Below are 16,450 nucleotides of genomic sequence, written 5' to 3' on the forward strand. Positions count from 1 at the left end.
TGGTCCAAAATATTCATTGGATTGGATTAGACCTGGTCCATTTATAATGGACTCACATTGGACTGGATCGGATTTGACCAAATTTTAGCTCAAAAATCCTGCTTTGCATTGCATGATAATTGACAAATAGGCATATATCTTTGTCCTAATTAAAACTTGTTCCCAAAAAATGGAAAGAACTAAAAAATAGACAAAAATGAGGGATGGAACAAAAATGGAATCAAAATCTTATGAATAAACTCTGGTTTAGAGAAAAAAAGAAAATTATAATGACACAAGACAGGCTTGGGTCCTCACAGAGATATTTCCAAATGAGCATTCACTCTAATGATTGAGATGGCAATCCCAGAATGGATCCTCATAGTCAATTACTCTTATCCTGCTTCCATTTGGCAAGTTTCAGTCAATAACCCTTTACTGCAAAAATATAACTAATAGTATAGATGATTACTTGAGAACTCTAGTCATTTTCATGAACCTTGCATATTTGTATGTGCACTCTTCCAAAATGGAGCCTCTGTCATGTTGTTATGTATTCCAGTGATCCATAACCTAATTTCTCAGATTTTTGTACGGAACTACCCCTGTCTTCAAGTCTGGTTTAAAGCCAGCTTATCAACTCTGTTTATCCCTTTGGTACCTAGAGTCTAAGGAGGTAGTTTATCATCACTTAACCACTCAGATTTGCTGCCCTGGTATCTGCACCAATTGTTAAATACACACTTCAAGAACAACGACCATTTGACTAGTTATTCAGATTTAAGTCTATACTGAGCCTGTAGAGAACATCTAGGACTGTTTTAGAAATCCATGGTTTGAAATTAACAGTAATCTCCTCCCACCCCCCAAAAAGGGAAAAAAAAAATTCAGCCTCCTCTTTTGGCTCCATCATAAAAATAAGACATATCAAAATTCTCATTCATTGATTTTTGTTGAATTGAGTTCAATCTATTCATTTTATATCTATCCATCTTTTGAATGGCATCAGTGCAGCATATCTATTGCACATATATAAGACTAAACATTACATCATATGACAATCAACTTACCAAACTAAACCCACAGAAATGATGGTTCTCTTGTTCTTATTCCCAACATTTTCTTCCTCCACCCTCCCCCCTCTTCTAGGGTCGTACTGGAAACTTCACTTTGATTGGGGGAGGTGGGGATGGCGGATTATCTTGATAGCGCCCGCCATACCCTCTATCTCTAGAAGGGGATTCTGCATTTACGTTATCAACAAGGGGTGATGTGCCTTTTATTAGGCTTCCTGGATTGACTTCAGTTGGGACTCCCTTCACTGGGGGATAGGGTGGGAGTATTGGATAGTCCCTATTCAACCCATATTTTTCCCTCTCTACAAAAGAAATCATATCTTCATTTGGACCACCCTTAGATTGGGGAGGACTTGGAGATACCGGGTCTTCTGCATTTGCCCTGTCAACAAAGAAATCAGTTTACTGAGTTAGAAGAAACTAATTAGTTAGTGAAGCCTTCTATCAAGCTCTAGCTGTATTTGCTTTAGATGTGGCTTAAGTTTAGCTCCCATAACCCTATTTTATGTAGTAATAAACTAATCATTCTATGTAGAGAGAGCTCTTTTGTTTGAAAGGCAAAATTTGGATTCTGGCTAAATAGCTATTTCAAGCCATACATGGACTATAGTTTGGATGAAAGCTTGACGCCATGATACTTACAATAATTGCAAGAGCGATAGAAGAAGCATAAGATGGAACAGGCACAAAAGAACTAATGAGAAACCCATCTTGTTTTGTGTTCTTAGTTACCCAAAGACTAAACCAACCCACAAATTTATATGTGCAACTATTCCATTCACCTTTAAGACTGGATCAAAGCAGATTTATCAACATATCTTAATTTATCCCTCCTTTCAGGTTCTTGTTCTTTTCCTGATTAATTACTTAAGGGGCCGTTGCCAATCTTGGACCTTAATCACAGTTTGACATGATCCAAAGAGAGAGTTCACACAAATGAAGCAAGGCGGAATCATTTATCTTGGACTGAGCTCACAGTTTTGTCAGAAAACAGCTAGACCAAATGCATCAGAAACTATTGCCGAACTTACTTTGTTGATATAAAGGGGTTTGGCAGGTATAGGCCCATGTTTTTGGTATAGGTTTCATATAATCCCAAGCCAAAGATTGTTAGTAAAGCGAGATCATTGACAGTGAAAGGATGGAATGTAGTTTAATATATACAACCATTAAAATCAAAAGTATTTATAAGTGACACCCACAGAGTTTGATTAAATATCAAAATCAATTTTCACATTGCCGTGTTAAAATTAGGTGAAGCAGCAATGGGGTTGCGCATTCATCAGAAACATGCTCATTACTTGGGCTTAAGATTTGAGGATGAACTAACCTTTTTACATACTCTTTAGTGGACAAGATAATATAGCAGCTGACTGTTAGTGTAGGTCTCTTTAATGCAGAGTGGGTCAAGCACTACTGACTTGGTCCTTACAATACGAATTCTACTTCTAAACCCTCTAAGTCTAAGCATTATTTCTCAAAACCCTCAAATTCAATGTATAAAATCCTCTTCCCTATCTCCTGGATGCTCGGCTATTCTGCATCTGCTAAGATATATAGGTAAGGTCCCTTTACTTTTCCCTCCATCCATCCCCTTTCATCGTTGCTTACCTCGTGGATGAAAATAGGAAACTCTCTCTGCTGCTCTAATCTACCTTAAAGCTCATGCTAGTGTATCATTCGTTCGGATCACTCTCTACCATTCTCCCCACTACAAACATCAAAAGGAGGTCTTCAGTACTATAAATTAAAGGGGAGAGATATACTAATCGAATCATCTACAACGGTGAGGCCACCATGCTATTGGGTAATAACACCCTACCTCTTCCATCAATCCATGTGGGTGTTGTTTGGTGGCGTTTGATAAATCTGAAATCTGAAGTCTGAAAAGTTAAAAAATATATTAAAACTGTTTGAAATATGAAAAGAAGCATTAATGCATTTCTACTTTTTAGAGGGTCTGAATACTTTGACTTGTTTGTGTTGGACCAAACTCTTAACATTTGAAATACCTTGTTTTTACTATTTTACCCCTAGAATATACTATTTGATATATTTAAACTTAATTTGTACTATTTCATGTAAAATAATTTATCAAATTCAAAATAATATTAAAATCGTTCAAAACAGTTAATAAAATATATAATAATTACGAAAAATAATTAATAATTAATAAATAACGTAATTAAATTAATAAAAAATAATTACTCACTATTAAAAAATAATAAAATAATTAAAATTTCATAGTGCAATTAATAGTTATAATAATATTGAACTAACCCAAATAAAAAATAATTAAATACATAATAATTACGAAAAATAATTAATAAATAATAAATAATGTGATTAAAATAATAAAAACAATTACTCACTATTAAAAAATAATAAAATGATTAAAATTTAATAGTGCAATTAATAGTTATAACAATATTGAACCAACGCAAATAAAAAATAATTAAATACAGAATAACTACGAAAATAATTAATAATTAATAAATAACGTAATTAAATTAATAAAAAATAATTACTCACTATTAAAAAATAATAAAATGATTAAAATTTAATTGTCTACCTATCAGAGCCAAACAATGAGTTTAGCAGAAAGAGTAACTATCATGGGCCCAAAGGTTGCATGAACACCTCCAGGAATGCCATGGAGACGAAGAAGGCAGAAGCTGGAGCTAAGGTCCAAAATTTTACAAAATGGGCTCTAAAATGTACATACTCTTACTCCTGTTGTCAGGGAAACAGGGATAGAGTAAAATCGAAGTTCAGCTGTTGAGATCCAACTCCAGTTGTCAGCATTCAAAACATTTCTAGATCTTGTTGGTAACCAACCAGCTTAGAGGAAAGGATTTCACAGAAGCTTTTGATGTGGAATGCTTTCCCCTCAATCTCTTCTCTTAGCTCATCTGACCCTGGTTGGGCATCTGGTATTTCTACTACTACAATTCAGGGGTTGCTGGGAATGGTGGTAGAAGGTGGTGTGGACAATGTCAACCAGTGTTTTCTTGAAGCATCACGTTTTGGGAGCACCAAGCTTGTCCGTATCTTATTGTAGATAGCTCAAGGGAACAGCTTGGATGTGGATGACCCATAGAGTAGGAATAGCACCTACTCTATGCAACTCATTGACAGACATAGTGAACCTGAACTTGATGACTACTGATCCACTTGGATTTCTATGAAAGTGCACATAGACACACTGCTAATCATCTCAAAATATCCTATAAAATAACAATTTTGTGTAATATGGAATGACTACTAAAGCAACAACATACATTTGGTTAATGATATAATCCCATGGACTGATTCAGCCATATCCCATACATTTTTCTGTTATTACTGGTAAAAACTATACAGTGACATCTCATTAGTTAATAGGTTCATTCAATTCTACTGGCAAAACTTACGTTTACCCCAAAATCTACCAAAAACCGTATCATTAATAAATAACACACACCTTATCTCTGATTCTGATATGCCAACAACTAGTTCCGCAAACTAACACCATTCATTTACTCATCCCCAGAGAGCTTGGGACACTCAACAAGACAAGACTCAGTAAAAAGCAATACTACTTCAATGAATGGGCCAAAAGTAAAATGTTATAAGTAGAACCGAGGTGGTTTAGCACAGTTAGCAAGTTCTTTGAAAAAGTCCTATTCTCTCCCTATACAATGAGTAAAGTAACCCGATAATACAAACTGCGTGACCACAGAGCACTGGAATAGGGAGTTTTTTCCCTAAAAAAACATGCAATTCTGGGATTAAAATAGTTTCAGCGAGTTGATTTTGAAGATGCCCAATTGCCTTCTGCCAATTGTCTTCGATAAATTGAAGAAAACTACAAAATTAAAAGAAAAGAAAAACTCCAAAGAAAACGATTCTGGGTTAGTTCTTCTCCCCAACATACATTTGGTTAATGATAAATCTTACAAAGAATGTGGGTAAAGTAAATCAAACGAAAACCATTCCTGTTTATCCATATACCACAAAGAAAACGAATCTGAATGGTTGAATAGCATAAATCCGAATGGTTGAATAGCATAAAACTTTCCTGTTTGTCCAACAAGCATGGCAATAAAAAAGAAAAAAAACTGAAGATTGTGAGGGTTTTTGAGGGAGCTTCTTCAGATTCGGTTCAAAGACAAAGTTCGAAGAGAAGGTTCTTCAGTTCGAAGCAAGAAGAGAGCAGATTTGGTTCGAAGTGAAGGTTCAAAGAGAAATGGCGGTGGAGATTGATTAAAGAGAGGATGGTGGTGAGCTTCTTCTCAGTTCGAAAATAGGGTGAATGACCTAATTTTTTGGGTTTTATTTGAAAGACAATTTCTTGTCATTTTTAATTTTTATGAGGATAATATCATCATTTACCGAGGTCTGAATGCCCTCTGAGCGTATTAAGCACTCGCCCAACCACTTTTATTTTAAGATCTGAAAATGCATTTTAGACCTAATATTAAGAAGCACATCCAAACGGCTGTGGCGTCTGAAAAGCAATTATTTCAGACTTCAGACGTCTGAATAGTGCAATCAAATCGATTTTAATTTAGATTATCCATTCAGACTTCAGACGTTTAAATAGTGCAAGTCTCTACCGGGTGAACACCAATGAATTGATCATCCATTCTGTTCAAATCGGTTTTAATTCAGATTTATTCCAATCCAAACTTAATCCATTCACATTTGTATTCTTATCTTCTATCAATATAATGGACTAGATATTGGTTCAATCTGACCCAATCCAATATAAATCCATTACAAATGGACTAGGTTAAATACAATCCGGTCAATAAATATTTTGGACCATTATGTCTAGACTAGTCTAATATAATATGTCTTATTGGCCCATCCAATCCATCCAAATTGATTTTGATTTCGATGGGGTCCAACCAAAAACATTACTTAAGAACAATGAGTGAGAGCACCTAATAGCTGTGTGTGACATCTGTCCCAACTATTGTGCCTTTCATCAAAACGTTTTTGTTCCATTAGGAATTACCTATTAAGTATTTTATTATTTTTGTCAAAATAACTAAAAATAAAAAAACAATAAAAAAGGAAAACCTAAATGTGTTGGGAGTTGGAACTCATTGGACTATCTCTAACCATCTTCCTTTTAGGTTTCTCTCCCCGATTCCTACCTTCAATTGTGAGGTCAACAATTCAATCCCCGAGTACCTGACTCTCAACCATATCCCACTTAGACCTGAAACCCACCTGGAAGTGAATGGTGTGAGAAGTAGCATCTACTCTGAAGGCATCTCTTCTAGGAGTGATCATGGGCTGGGCCGGGCTTTGCACTTATGATAAAGGCTATAGCTTAGGCCTAGGTCTGGCCCGGCTCGGCCCGGGGTTCCGGTCCTGAAACATAAGCCCTAGCCCAGGTCTATACGGGCCTGGGCCTGATTCCGAGCCAATGTCAATCTTATATAAAACATTACATATCTATATATTAAATGACATAGCATGCATATAAACTTATTTTATACATTATATAATATAAAATATTACATATAATATAAATTATACATGTCATGTTATAATATTTATATATAAAATATATAATATAATGTAAAATAACATGTATACATATATATACATTATACACAAAATGTGTAAGTTTAAATATATGTGGGTCGGGCCGGACCGGGCTAAAATGATCACCCCTAGTCTCTTCCCTTCTTTGATGAGACCGAGCGGATAAGAAATCTGAAGAAGTCACATTTGTCAGCATAGACAAAATAATGATGACTGGGAGTGTGAAGTTTGATATTCATGACAAAGATAAACCGGTTCTCTCTAGCGTACTGGAGATGTCTAATTGTAATGATTCTGTCGATGGATTGAAAAGCAAAAGCCATGGAAAGCAGTGGAGCATGAGTTGTGAATCCAAGATGGTTGTAGCTCCCACCTTTCTTTCCATTAATAGAAAAAAGGCCTCAGTGGTAGCATACCTGTTGAACAAGCAACACAATTGAGTGCAAATTCTATAATGAAATGCATCTCAAGAATAAAATGTAATGAATATGATTACAAGGCGAACTAGGAAGTCTAATAAGACTACAAGAGCCTTCTTTTAGAATCCAACACAAAATTAATAAATTATAACAGGAGAAACAAGAACCCAACACTAGACCAAGATCACTCATATGGATTAAAACCCCCCAAGTGTGGCCCTAGATTTCCTGAAATGGATCATCTTCGTCAGTCTAAGCATCAGTTTCAAACAAGGAGCACCTGCACAAGCAGAACGAATTAGCTAACGAAGTACATACCTAAAAAGCAAGCTCAGATGGATTATCTTTCTCGCACTAGTTGTTTCATTCTCTAGGATTGAATCCAACATCCCTTTTATTCTATGCTTCTTTCAAAAATTGAGCTGTAAAGTCTTTGTCAAGATGATAGGAGTCCTAGAGAAACAACCTGCAACATAAACGTCAATGGTTAGTGAAAGTAACTCAGGACCCACATATTGTTTTCCCTTCAAGAATCCTGTTCCTACAACCATCTTGGATTCACAACTCATGCTCCATTGCTTTCCATGGCTTTTGCTTTTCAATTCATCAACAGAACCATTACAATTAGACATCTCCAATACGCTAGAGAGCACCAATTTGTCTTTCTCATGAATATCAAACTTCACACTCCCAGTCACCATTATTCTATCTGTGCTCACAAATGTGACTTCTTCAGATTTCTTATCCACTCAGTCTTGTCGAAGAAGGGAAGAGACACTTTCAGAGTAGATGCTACTTCTCACACCATTCACTTCCAGGTGGGTTTCAAGGCTGAGTGGGATATGGTTGAGAGTCAAGTACTCGAGGGTTGAATTGTCGACCTCACAATTGAAGGTAGGAATCGGAGAGAGAAACCTAAATGGCAGAAGGTTGGAAAGAGTCAAATGAGTTCCAACTCCCAACACGTTTAGGTTTTTCTTTTTTATTTTTAGTGGACCATGGATTTTAAAACCGACTTGGTGACCGAACCGATCAGGTCAAAACCGTTCAAATGGCTAATCGGCCGGTTCAACGGTTTGCTGACCAAAATCAATGGTTTTGGGGGCAAAACGGAACTGGTTAGGTGATTGGTTCCTGGTTTTTCTGGTCTGATCGTCCTATCCGGTCTGGTTTTGAAAACCATGATCTAAACTCAATTAGAAGAGGTATCCTTTGATGATCTCCAAGCATTGTTGATCAATCAAGAAATTCGTATAGAGTCAATCACAACTGAAGACTATTTCTTCTTTCCATCATCCAATTATGCCAAAAAATCCAATACTAAGCCTTGTACAATAGAGAAAGACACTAAGGACTTACCACCAAAATCAAAGTATGCCAATAATCTGTGTCAAATCTGTGGTGGTTGAAATCATTCAGCCTTCTTGTGCAAAAACTGATACAACAAAGATTCCAAACCTCAAAAATCTTGAAAAATAGAGACCTCAGCACTATGGCATATACTGCTCAATCATCTAGTTCTCCCACTGTTGAAGATGACTAGTGGTACCTTGACTCAGGGGCAACAAACCACATCACTTCTAAACTGGAAAAGTTGCATGTTCACTCTATGTACACTGGACCAAACAATCACTATAGGTAATGGTGTAAAGGTTTGAACAAATCCCATATTGGTGCTTCTATGTTCATCATGGAGATCACTCTTTTTACTTCAAATATGTTCTTCAGGTTCCTCGTATATAGAAAAATATTCTCTCTGTTGCTTAGTTCTCATCGGATAATGATATCTATTTTGAGTTTCACTCCGATGTTTGTCATGTTAAGGATCGGGACACAAGGACCACTTTGTTGCAAGGACCTGCACGTTAAGAATTGAGTTTATCATTTGTATCTCTCCTTTCATTCTCCAGCAAAAGCTTTTATTGGACTTCATACATCACTAGATATTTGGCATTCTTGACTTGGACACCTTTCCTTTAGCATTCTTCTCTAAGTGGTTAATAAATTTAGTTACTAGTTTCATTTAGGCTCAGTTTGGAAAGAGTACAAATGCAAATATGTATAGTAAAGTTAAAAACTAAAGATCTCCAATAATAATTGGGTGCAATGAATTGGCCATTGGCCTTGAACTGTATTTATAATAGTAAGAGATTTACATGGATGGAAACTCTATCCTAGATAGAGTCCTACAGCGATAACAACCAATAGTGTTTATCTCTTAGGATAATGACTATCCTAAGAGAACATCTCATTAGGATAACAATTATCCTAAATCTCTAAGGATAATTGTTATCCTAAGGATGGACTCTTATCCTAACTAATATACATGAGAAGATATACTCTAATATGCCCCTCAAGCTCCATGCTTATCAAGAACATGGAGTTTGTCTCTCAAGAAGCATAACACTTAAGGTTCAAAGTATCAATACGATATGCCCGATACAGGGCGTATCGTATCGTATCTTTTAGATTAAGATACAAGATATGGTAAGAATTCGCAGGTCTTGTATCTTTTCGTTGTATCAGTAGCCATATCGATATGAAACAGTTACGTATCACCCGTATCGATGTCGTATCGGTCGATATGCTACCGATACAGGGTTGTATTGACCGATACAGTCCCAAAACGATATGGGCGGAAGACTTATTTTTCAAACTGGGGAAATAAGGCTTCTTTCTCCCAAAAAAAGCCTTATCTCCCTCCCAAACCTCTCACATACTTGTCTACACTGCTGGATTTGAAAAAAAAAACATAAAAAACGCATCAAACTTGAAGATTTGGGAAGATTTTTGAAGTTTTGGAAAATATTGCAAAAGCAAGTGAGTTTTTCAATTTTTTTTCATCTAATATCTTTGATTTGTTGTTTGAATGCTTGGAAATGCTATAAACCTACCTGATCTACATTTCTCATGTCAAAAATCACATTTTTTTTTATTATGTGTAGATCTATGGATTTTTATGAAGAAATATGGAAAAATAAAAGTACAAAAAAAAATTTAAAAAAATTGTTTGTTTTTTATTTGAATGTAAGCACTTAATATGTTAGAAACCTATGGGTGATTTTCCATACCCATGTAAGATTTTAAATTTTCTATGTAATATTTGTTTTTTTTTTTATTTTTAGAAATAAAAAATAAATATTAATTAATTATTTTTATTATGATTTGTCCATAATGACTGAATGTATTATAGATCAATGTCTGATCTATCATATCCATATCATTTGGCATTTTGGCATTTATTCTTTAAATATATGATTTTTTTCAATTTTCAGAATTAAAAATAAATATTAATTAATTATTTTTAAAATGATTTGTCCATAATGACTGAATGTATTATAGATCTATGGCTGATCTATCATATCCATAGATCATTTGGAATTTTGACATTTTTTCTTTAAATATATGATTTTTTTTGAATTTTTTTATAATTTTCAAAATAAAAAATAAATATTAATTATTTATTTTTTAATATGATTTGTCCATAAACACTGAATATATTCTTAATATATGGAGAATCTATCATATCCATAGATTACTTGACATTTATCACTCAAATATGATTTTTTTTAATTTGTTTATAATTTTCAGAATTAAAAATAAATAATATTTAATTATATTTTGTTATGATATAGCCTAAGGACTGAATATATTCTTAATATACGGTTGATCTATCATATCCATTGATTATTTGACATTTATCATTCAAATATGATTTTTTTAATTTTCTTTTTTAATTTTTAGAATTAAAAATAAATATTAATTAATTATTTTTTATTATGTTTTGTCCATAAACACTAAATATATTCTTAATATATGGATGATCTATCACATCCATAGATTATTTTTGACATTTATCATTCAAATATGATTTTTTTGAATTTTCTTTTGTAATTTTTAGAATTAAAAATAAATAATATTTAATTAAATTTTGTTATGATATAACCCTAACGACTGAATCTATTCTTAATATATGGATGATCTATCAGTTTTACAATTAAAACTGAATATTAATTATTTATCTTTTATTATAATTTTTTCATAAACACTGAATATATTCTTAATATATGACTAATTTATCATTTCCATAGATCATTTGGTTTTTTTTATTTAAATTTGAATAATAATTTAGAAATGTGGATCATGAATAAGTATGGAATTTATTGATTTATATTGAATAAATATCATTATGATTATAAAGTGTTTTCTAATTTATTTTTATGGTTTACATGAATTATGAAGTGCTCTCTACCAAGTATTTGATATGGCACCTAAAAGGGAAGAAGAACCAGATATTGTGTGTTGAGTATTTTTACACTTCTATTACTAAATATTTTGTGTTGAATTATGTTGTATGTGTTGAATTGAATTATTAAATATTGATGTGATTATAATTTTAATAAACATTGTTTAGATGTTCACATATGTTCGAGTAGTTGAGTATGTTGCGGTTCCTTATCAATTTTATTAAAATATATTAATTTAATGTGTATATCTTATTAAAGCCTTATATTTAGTGTTATTGGTGTATTTTTATGTTATATTGAAGTTTTTATAGTGTTTCTATAAGTATCTATGTGTATCTTAATTTTTCTTCGATACACATGTGTATCCAAATTGTATCTTGATACATATCTTAAAATTGCCTTCCTAATACACTAAGTGTATCCGATACTTTGAACCTTGATAACACTTAGTCGTCGTGCAAGAACAAGGTCCCGAAGAAAATGAAAGTCAACCTCTACATGCTGGATCCGAGCACGGAAGGCAGGGTTGGCAACAAGATAGGTGGCACCAATGTTGTCACACCAGATAGTAAGTGCCTCGAATAGTGTAACTCCAAGATCTCAAAGAAGATATGTAATCCAAAGGACTTCAGTTGCTGATGTGGCACAAGCATGGAATTTAGATTCAATGCTAGAGCGTGCAACTATAGCTTGTTTGTAGGAGCTCCAAGCAACTAAATTGGGACCTAGATAGATAGCAAAGCCTCCGGTAGATTCATGATCATCTAGACAGCCTACCTAGTCAACATCTAAATAAGCATGAAAAGAAAGAGAAGAAGATGACATCCGTGAGAGGTTTAGGCCATGCATAATAGTATGTTTAAGGTAACGCAAGATACGTTTCACGGCTGCCTAGTGTTCGTCAGTTGGAGATTGAAGAAACTTAGAGGCTTTGCTCACTACAAATGAGATGTCCAATCGAGTGATCGCCACATACTAAAGAGTGCCAACAATACTTTTGTATTCTGTAGGGTCATCGAGATGACAACCACCATATCGTGAGAGCTTGGGATGAACCACCATGGGAGAAGAAATGGGCTTAGCAGCCTCCATGTGAGCTTGGTGCAGTAGATCTGTGATATACTGTCACTGACTAAGAAGAATCCCATGAGGATGCCGACTAAGCTGAATACTGAGGAAGAATGCAGTAGGACCCAAATCTTTGAGAGAGAAATGGCGAGAGAGCTCCTGAATGCAACTATGGATAGCATTTTGGGAGTTCCCAATAAGTAAAACATCATCCACATATATAAGCAGATAAAGTGTAACAGTCTTGGAGTAGTACACAAATAAAGAAGTATGTAGAAGCCCAAAAACCCATTTGGGTTAATTGATGAGTGAGACAAGTATACCAAGCCCGTGGTGCTTGATGAAGCCCACATAAAGCTTTGTTCAACTTGCAAATATGGGTCGGTTTAGTAGGATCTTCGAAACCCTTAGATTGTTTGACATATATATCTTCACAAAGTTCCCCATTCAGAAAGGCATTATCAAAATCAATCCAATGAATACAACCACTGATTTAAGAGTGCAAGAGAGAGAATGGTATGGATGGTTATTGGTTTTACAATCAGGCTAAAAATAGTAGTGAAGTCAACCCCGGGGATTTGAGTAAAACCTTGTGCCACTAATCGTGCCTTGTATCTATCAATAGTACCATCCGCCTTTCGTTTTACCTTATAGACCTATTTGCTCCCTACAACATTCATGTGAGAAGAGTAGGGAACAAGGCTCCAAGTACCATTAGAAACAGGAGCATTAAATTCCTTAGTCATAGCATCACGCCAATGGGCAGATTTTATCGCTTGTGAATAATCGGATGGTTCTATTGTATCATCTCGTGACTGAAATAATAGTGATTGTGGTAAGGGATACCTAATCGTGAGATGAGAATGGGGAGGAAGAGATTTGTCCATAGAACTAGTAACCATAGTATGCTAGCGAGAATGCTGGGGAGCAACTGGAACCATTGCATCAAGAATGTTCTACACAGGACGGGTTCCACGAGGTCCAACTTCAGGGGAAGCTGTTGAATGGTGAAGGCGGTTAGATGGTGGCAAACAAACAATAGTCATTCTGCAACAGTGAAGTGGGAACCGGGGAATCTGAAGTGGAAGGGATAGGTACAGTGGGCAACTGCAAATAAACACCAGTTAGCTGGATAGAATCAGAAGGAGCAGCCATAGAGTACCTCGGGAAATGATGCTCATCAAAGACATGTCTGGAAATATATTCTTTCCCAGTTCTAGGATGTAGACAGCGATAACCTTTGTGTTTGTTGTTGTAGGCAAGGAAGATGCATTACTGAGAAGGATAATCAAACTTGTGTCAATTGTAAGGTTGAAGCAGATGATAGCAAGCACACCCAAAAATTTTGAGAAAGCTGTAATTTGGAGAAGAGCCGAACAGTACTTCATATGAAGATTTGTGCCAGAGAGTGACAGTTGGAAGCTGATTAATTAAATAAATAGTTGTAAGGGCAGCATTTGCCCAGAAGGAAAAGGGGAGCGACGGGGAAGCCAGTAGAGACAAGGTTGATTCAATGACGTGGTGATGTTTTCGTTCAGCACAACCATTCTGTTCATGTGTGTGTGGACAGGCAAGTCGATGAGTAATGCCGATGGAGTCCAAGTAATAGGAGAACTTCCAATATTCTCCACCCCAATCATGCAGGGCCTTGATTTTGCTATTAAACAAATTTTCAACATGACGCTTAAAGGATAAAAATACATCAAAGACATCCAACTTCCATTGTAACAAAAACAACCAAGAAAATTTACTATAAGCATCAATGAAAATTACATAATAACAAAACCCTTCATTAGATAAAATTGGGGCTGGTCCCCATACATCTGAAAACACCAAATCTAATGGGCTAGAAACAATTGAGGAAGACAAGGGAAGAGATACTATGACTCTTAGTGACTTGACACGAATCACAAAGTAAATTAGGGCTGAAACTTAATTGATCTTCATATGGTAGTCCGAACTGGGTGACGACTTGCCTCACAATTCGCATGGTTGGATGCCCTAGGCGCTTGTGCCAATCATTAACAGAAACATGCTCTCCAATTAATGCAGAAGACTAATTTGTGTTAGTCACCTCGCCTGGAAACTGATATAAACCGTCTCTACTAGTTCCTCGTAGCAGGATGTTCCCCGTATAATCCTTCACAAGAAAATAATCACCATGAAATTCAAAAAATAATTTGTTGCCACGAGCAAATTTGCGAATAGATAACAGATTTTTTTATAGTTCCGGTATATGGAAAATATTATTTAAAGCAAATTGGTGAGTAGTAGTATGAAGAGTTGAAGAACTGATATTTTTAATTTCCAAACCTGAACCGTTCCCAACTTTGACTTGATCGGATCCTCCATATTAAGACTAAACTTGTAGATTGTCAATGTTAGGTGTTATGTGATGCGTGGCACCACTATCTGGATACCAAATTGGATCGAATGCAGAGTGAGTGGGAGCAGTGTTGTTGTTGTAGGCAGCTTGTTCTGGTTCCTCATTCTTGTAATTCAGATCATAACGCCGGCGACATTTGACAACTCCATGTCCCAGTTTGTTGCACAACTGACACACAATTTGACTGCCACGTCCTCTACCACCATTATTTATGCGGTTTTCTGAAGAACCATGCCTCTTGCCTCTCTTGCGGGTGTTCCAGAAGCAGTATATTGATTGTTATTTTGATTCTTGTTTTTAAAATTAGCAACATTAGTTGCATGGGGTGTGGTATGAACTATAGTAGCATTCTGCTCTAACCAGCCCTCATGGCCAAGAAGAATGCCTAAAACATCATCAATATCGAGGTCCTCTTTATCAGACCTATTAGTAATGGCAGTAACAACAGATTTATATTCTGATCCTAATCCAGCCAGTATATAGAGAATCAAATCGCTCATCTTAACAGGTTCTGTGACAACTATGAGGCTATTAGTTATAGATTTAGCTTTCTGAACATATTCAGAAATAGACATACCTCCTTTCTTGAGACTCTAAAGTTGTCTTCTGTACTGCATTAACCTAGAGCGTGAGTAATTGGCAAAGGACTTGGCAAGTACGTTCCAAACATCACGTGATGACTAATGTCTTACAACTTGAGCGAACACGTTCTCCATGAGTGACGCAATAATCCAGGATAAGACTAGTTGGTCTTTCTCAAACCACTCTGAATGTGCTAGATTGAGAATCATCCAATCACCATTGATCGGATTTAGTATATATTGAGGTGATGTAGTGATTGACCTGTCTACATACCACATTAGTCTATTTGTATAGAGGATCAGCAGCAGCTGCACCTTCCAGAGCAGGTAATTGTTGTTGGTGAGCTTGATGGGAAGATAGTGAACCCCACTATGGGGAACTGAATTCAAACCTGCTATGTTGTTGGAAGCGGACGCACCTGTTGAGTGTTGTGACTCATAACTGAAACTGCCGGAAGCCATGGGGTCGGTAAGAGCTCTGATACCAAGTTAAAAACAAAGATCTCCAATAATAATTGGGCACAATGAATTGGCCATTGGCCTTGAACTGTATTTATAACAATAAGAAATTTACATGGATAGAAACTCTATCCTAGATAGAGTCCTACAAAGATAACAACCAACAGTGTTTATGTCTTAGGATAATGACTATCCTAAGAGAACATCTCATTAGGATAAAGGATAATTGTTATCCTAAGGATGAACTCTTATCCTAACTGATATACATGAAAAGATATACTCTAATAAGTACAAATACATATAAAACAATACAAAATATAAGATTTTGCACTCTATATATTTGTATTTGAACTCCCTCCAAACTAAGCCTTACTATTTGTATTGGTTAATTTGTGCGGCTTGTCATTGTAGTAAAAGCCATGGCCATATTATCTTTCATTATATTCATCTCAGCCTATTACATCAATATTTCCCCTGTTTGATACATTATCAATGTTCTTAAACTTTGAATGTCATGTTGGCAAGTTATTTGAGCTAATTACGTCCAATTAAAATTTGAGGGTGGTGATCTAGTGAATTCGCTGATGTTCTTGCTATATAAGACATGGTTTTCAAAAACGGACCAGATCAAATGATCGAAATCGGTCACTTTTCAATTTAATAATATTTTAACTACTTCACTTTTCAAGTCAAC

At 35.3% G+C, this 16,450-nt stretch overlaps 1 pseudogene; it reads right to left on the reverse strand.

Moving 5' to 3' along the window:
- Positions 1–7,333: 7,333 nt before the first annotated feature.
- On the reverse strand, positions 7,334–15,291 carry LOC148792174 (uncharacterized protein At1g01500-like; annotated as a pseudogene).
- Positions 15,292–16,450: the final 1,159 nt, after the last annotated feature.

Source organism: Nelumbo nucifera, chromosome 4, assembly GCF_055504915.1.
Source record: "Nelumbo nucifera cultivar China Antique chromosome 4, China Antique-T2T, whole genome shotgun sequence".
NCBI classification, from domain to species: domain Eukaryota; kingdom Viridiplantae; phylum Streptophyta; class Magnoliopsida; order Proteales; family Nelumbonaceae; genus Nelumbo; species Nelumbo nucifera.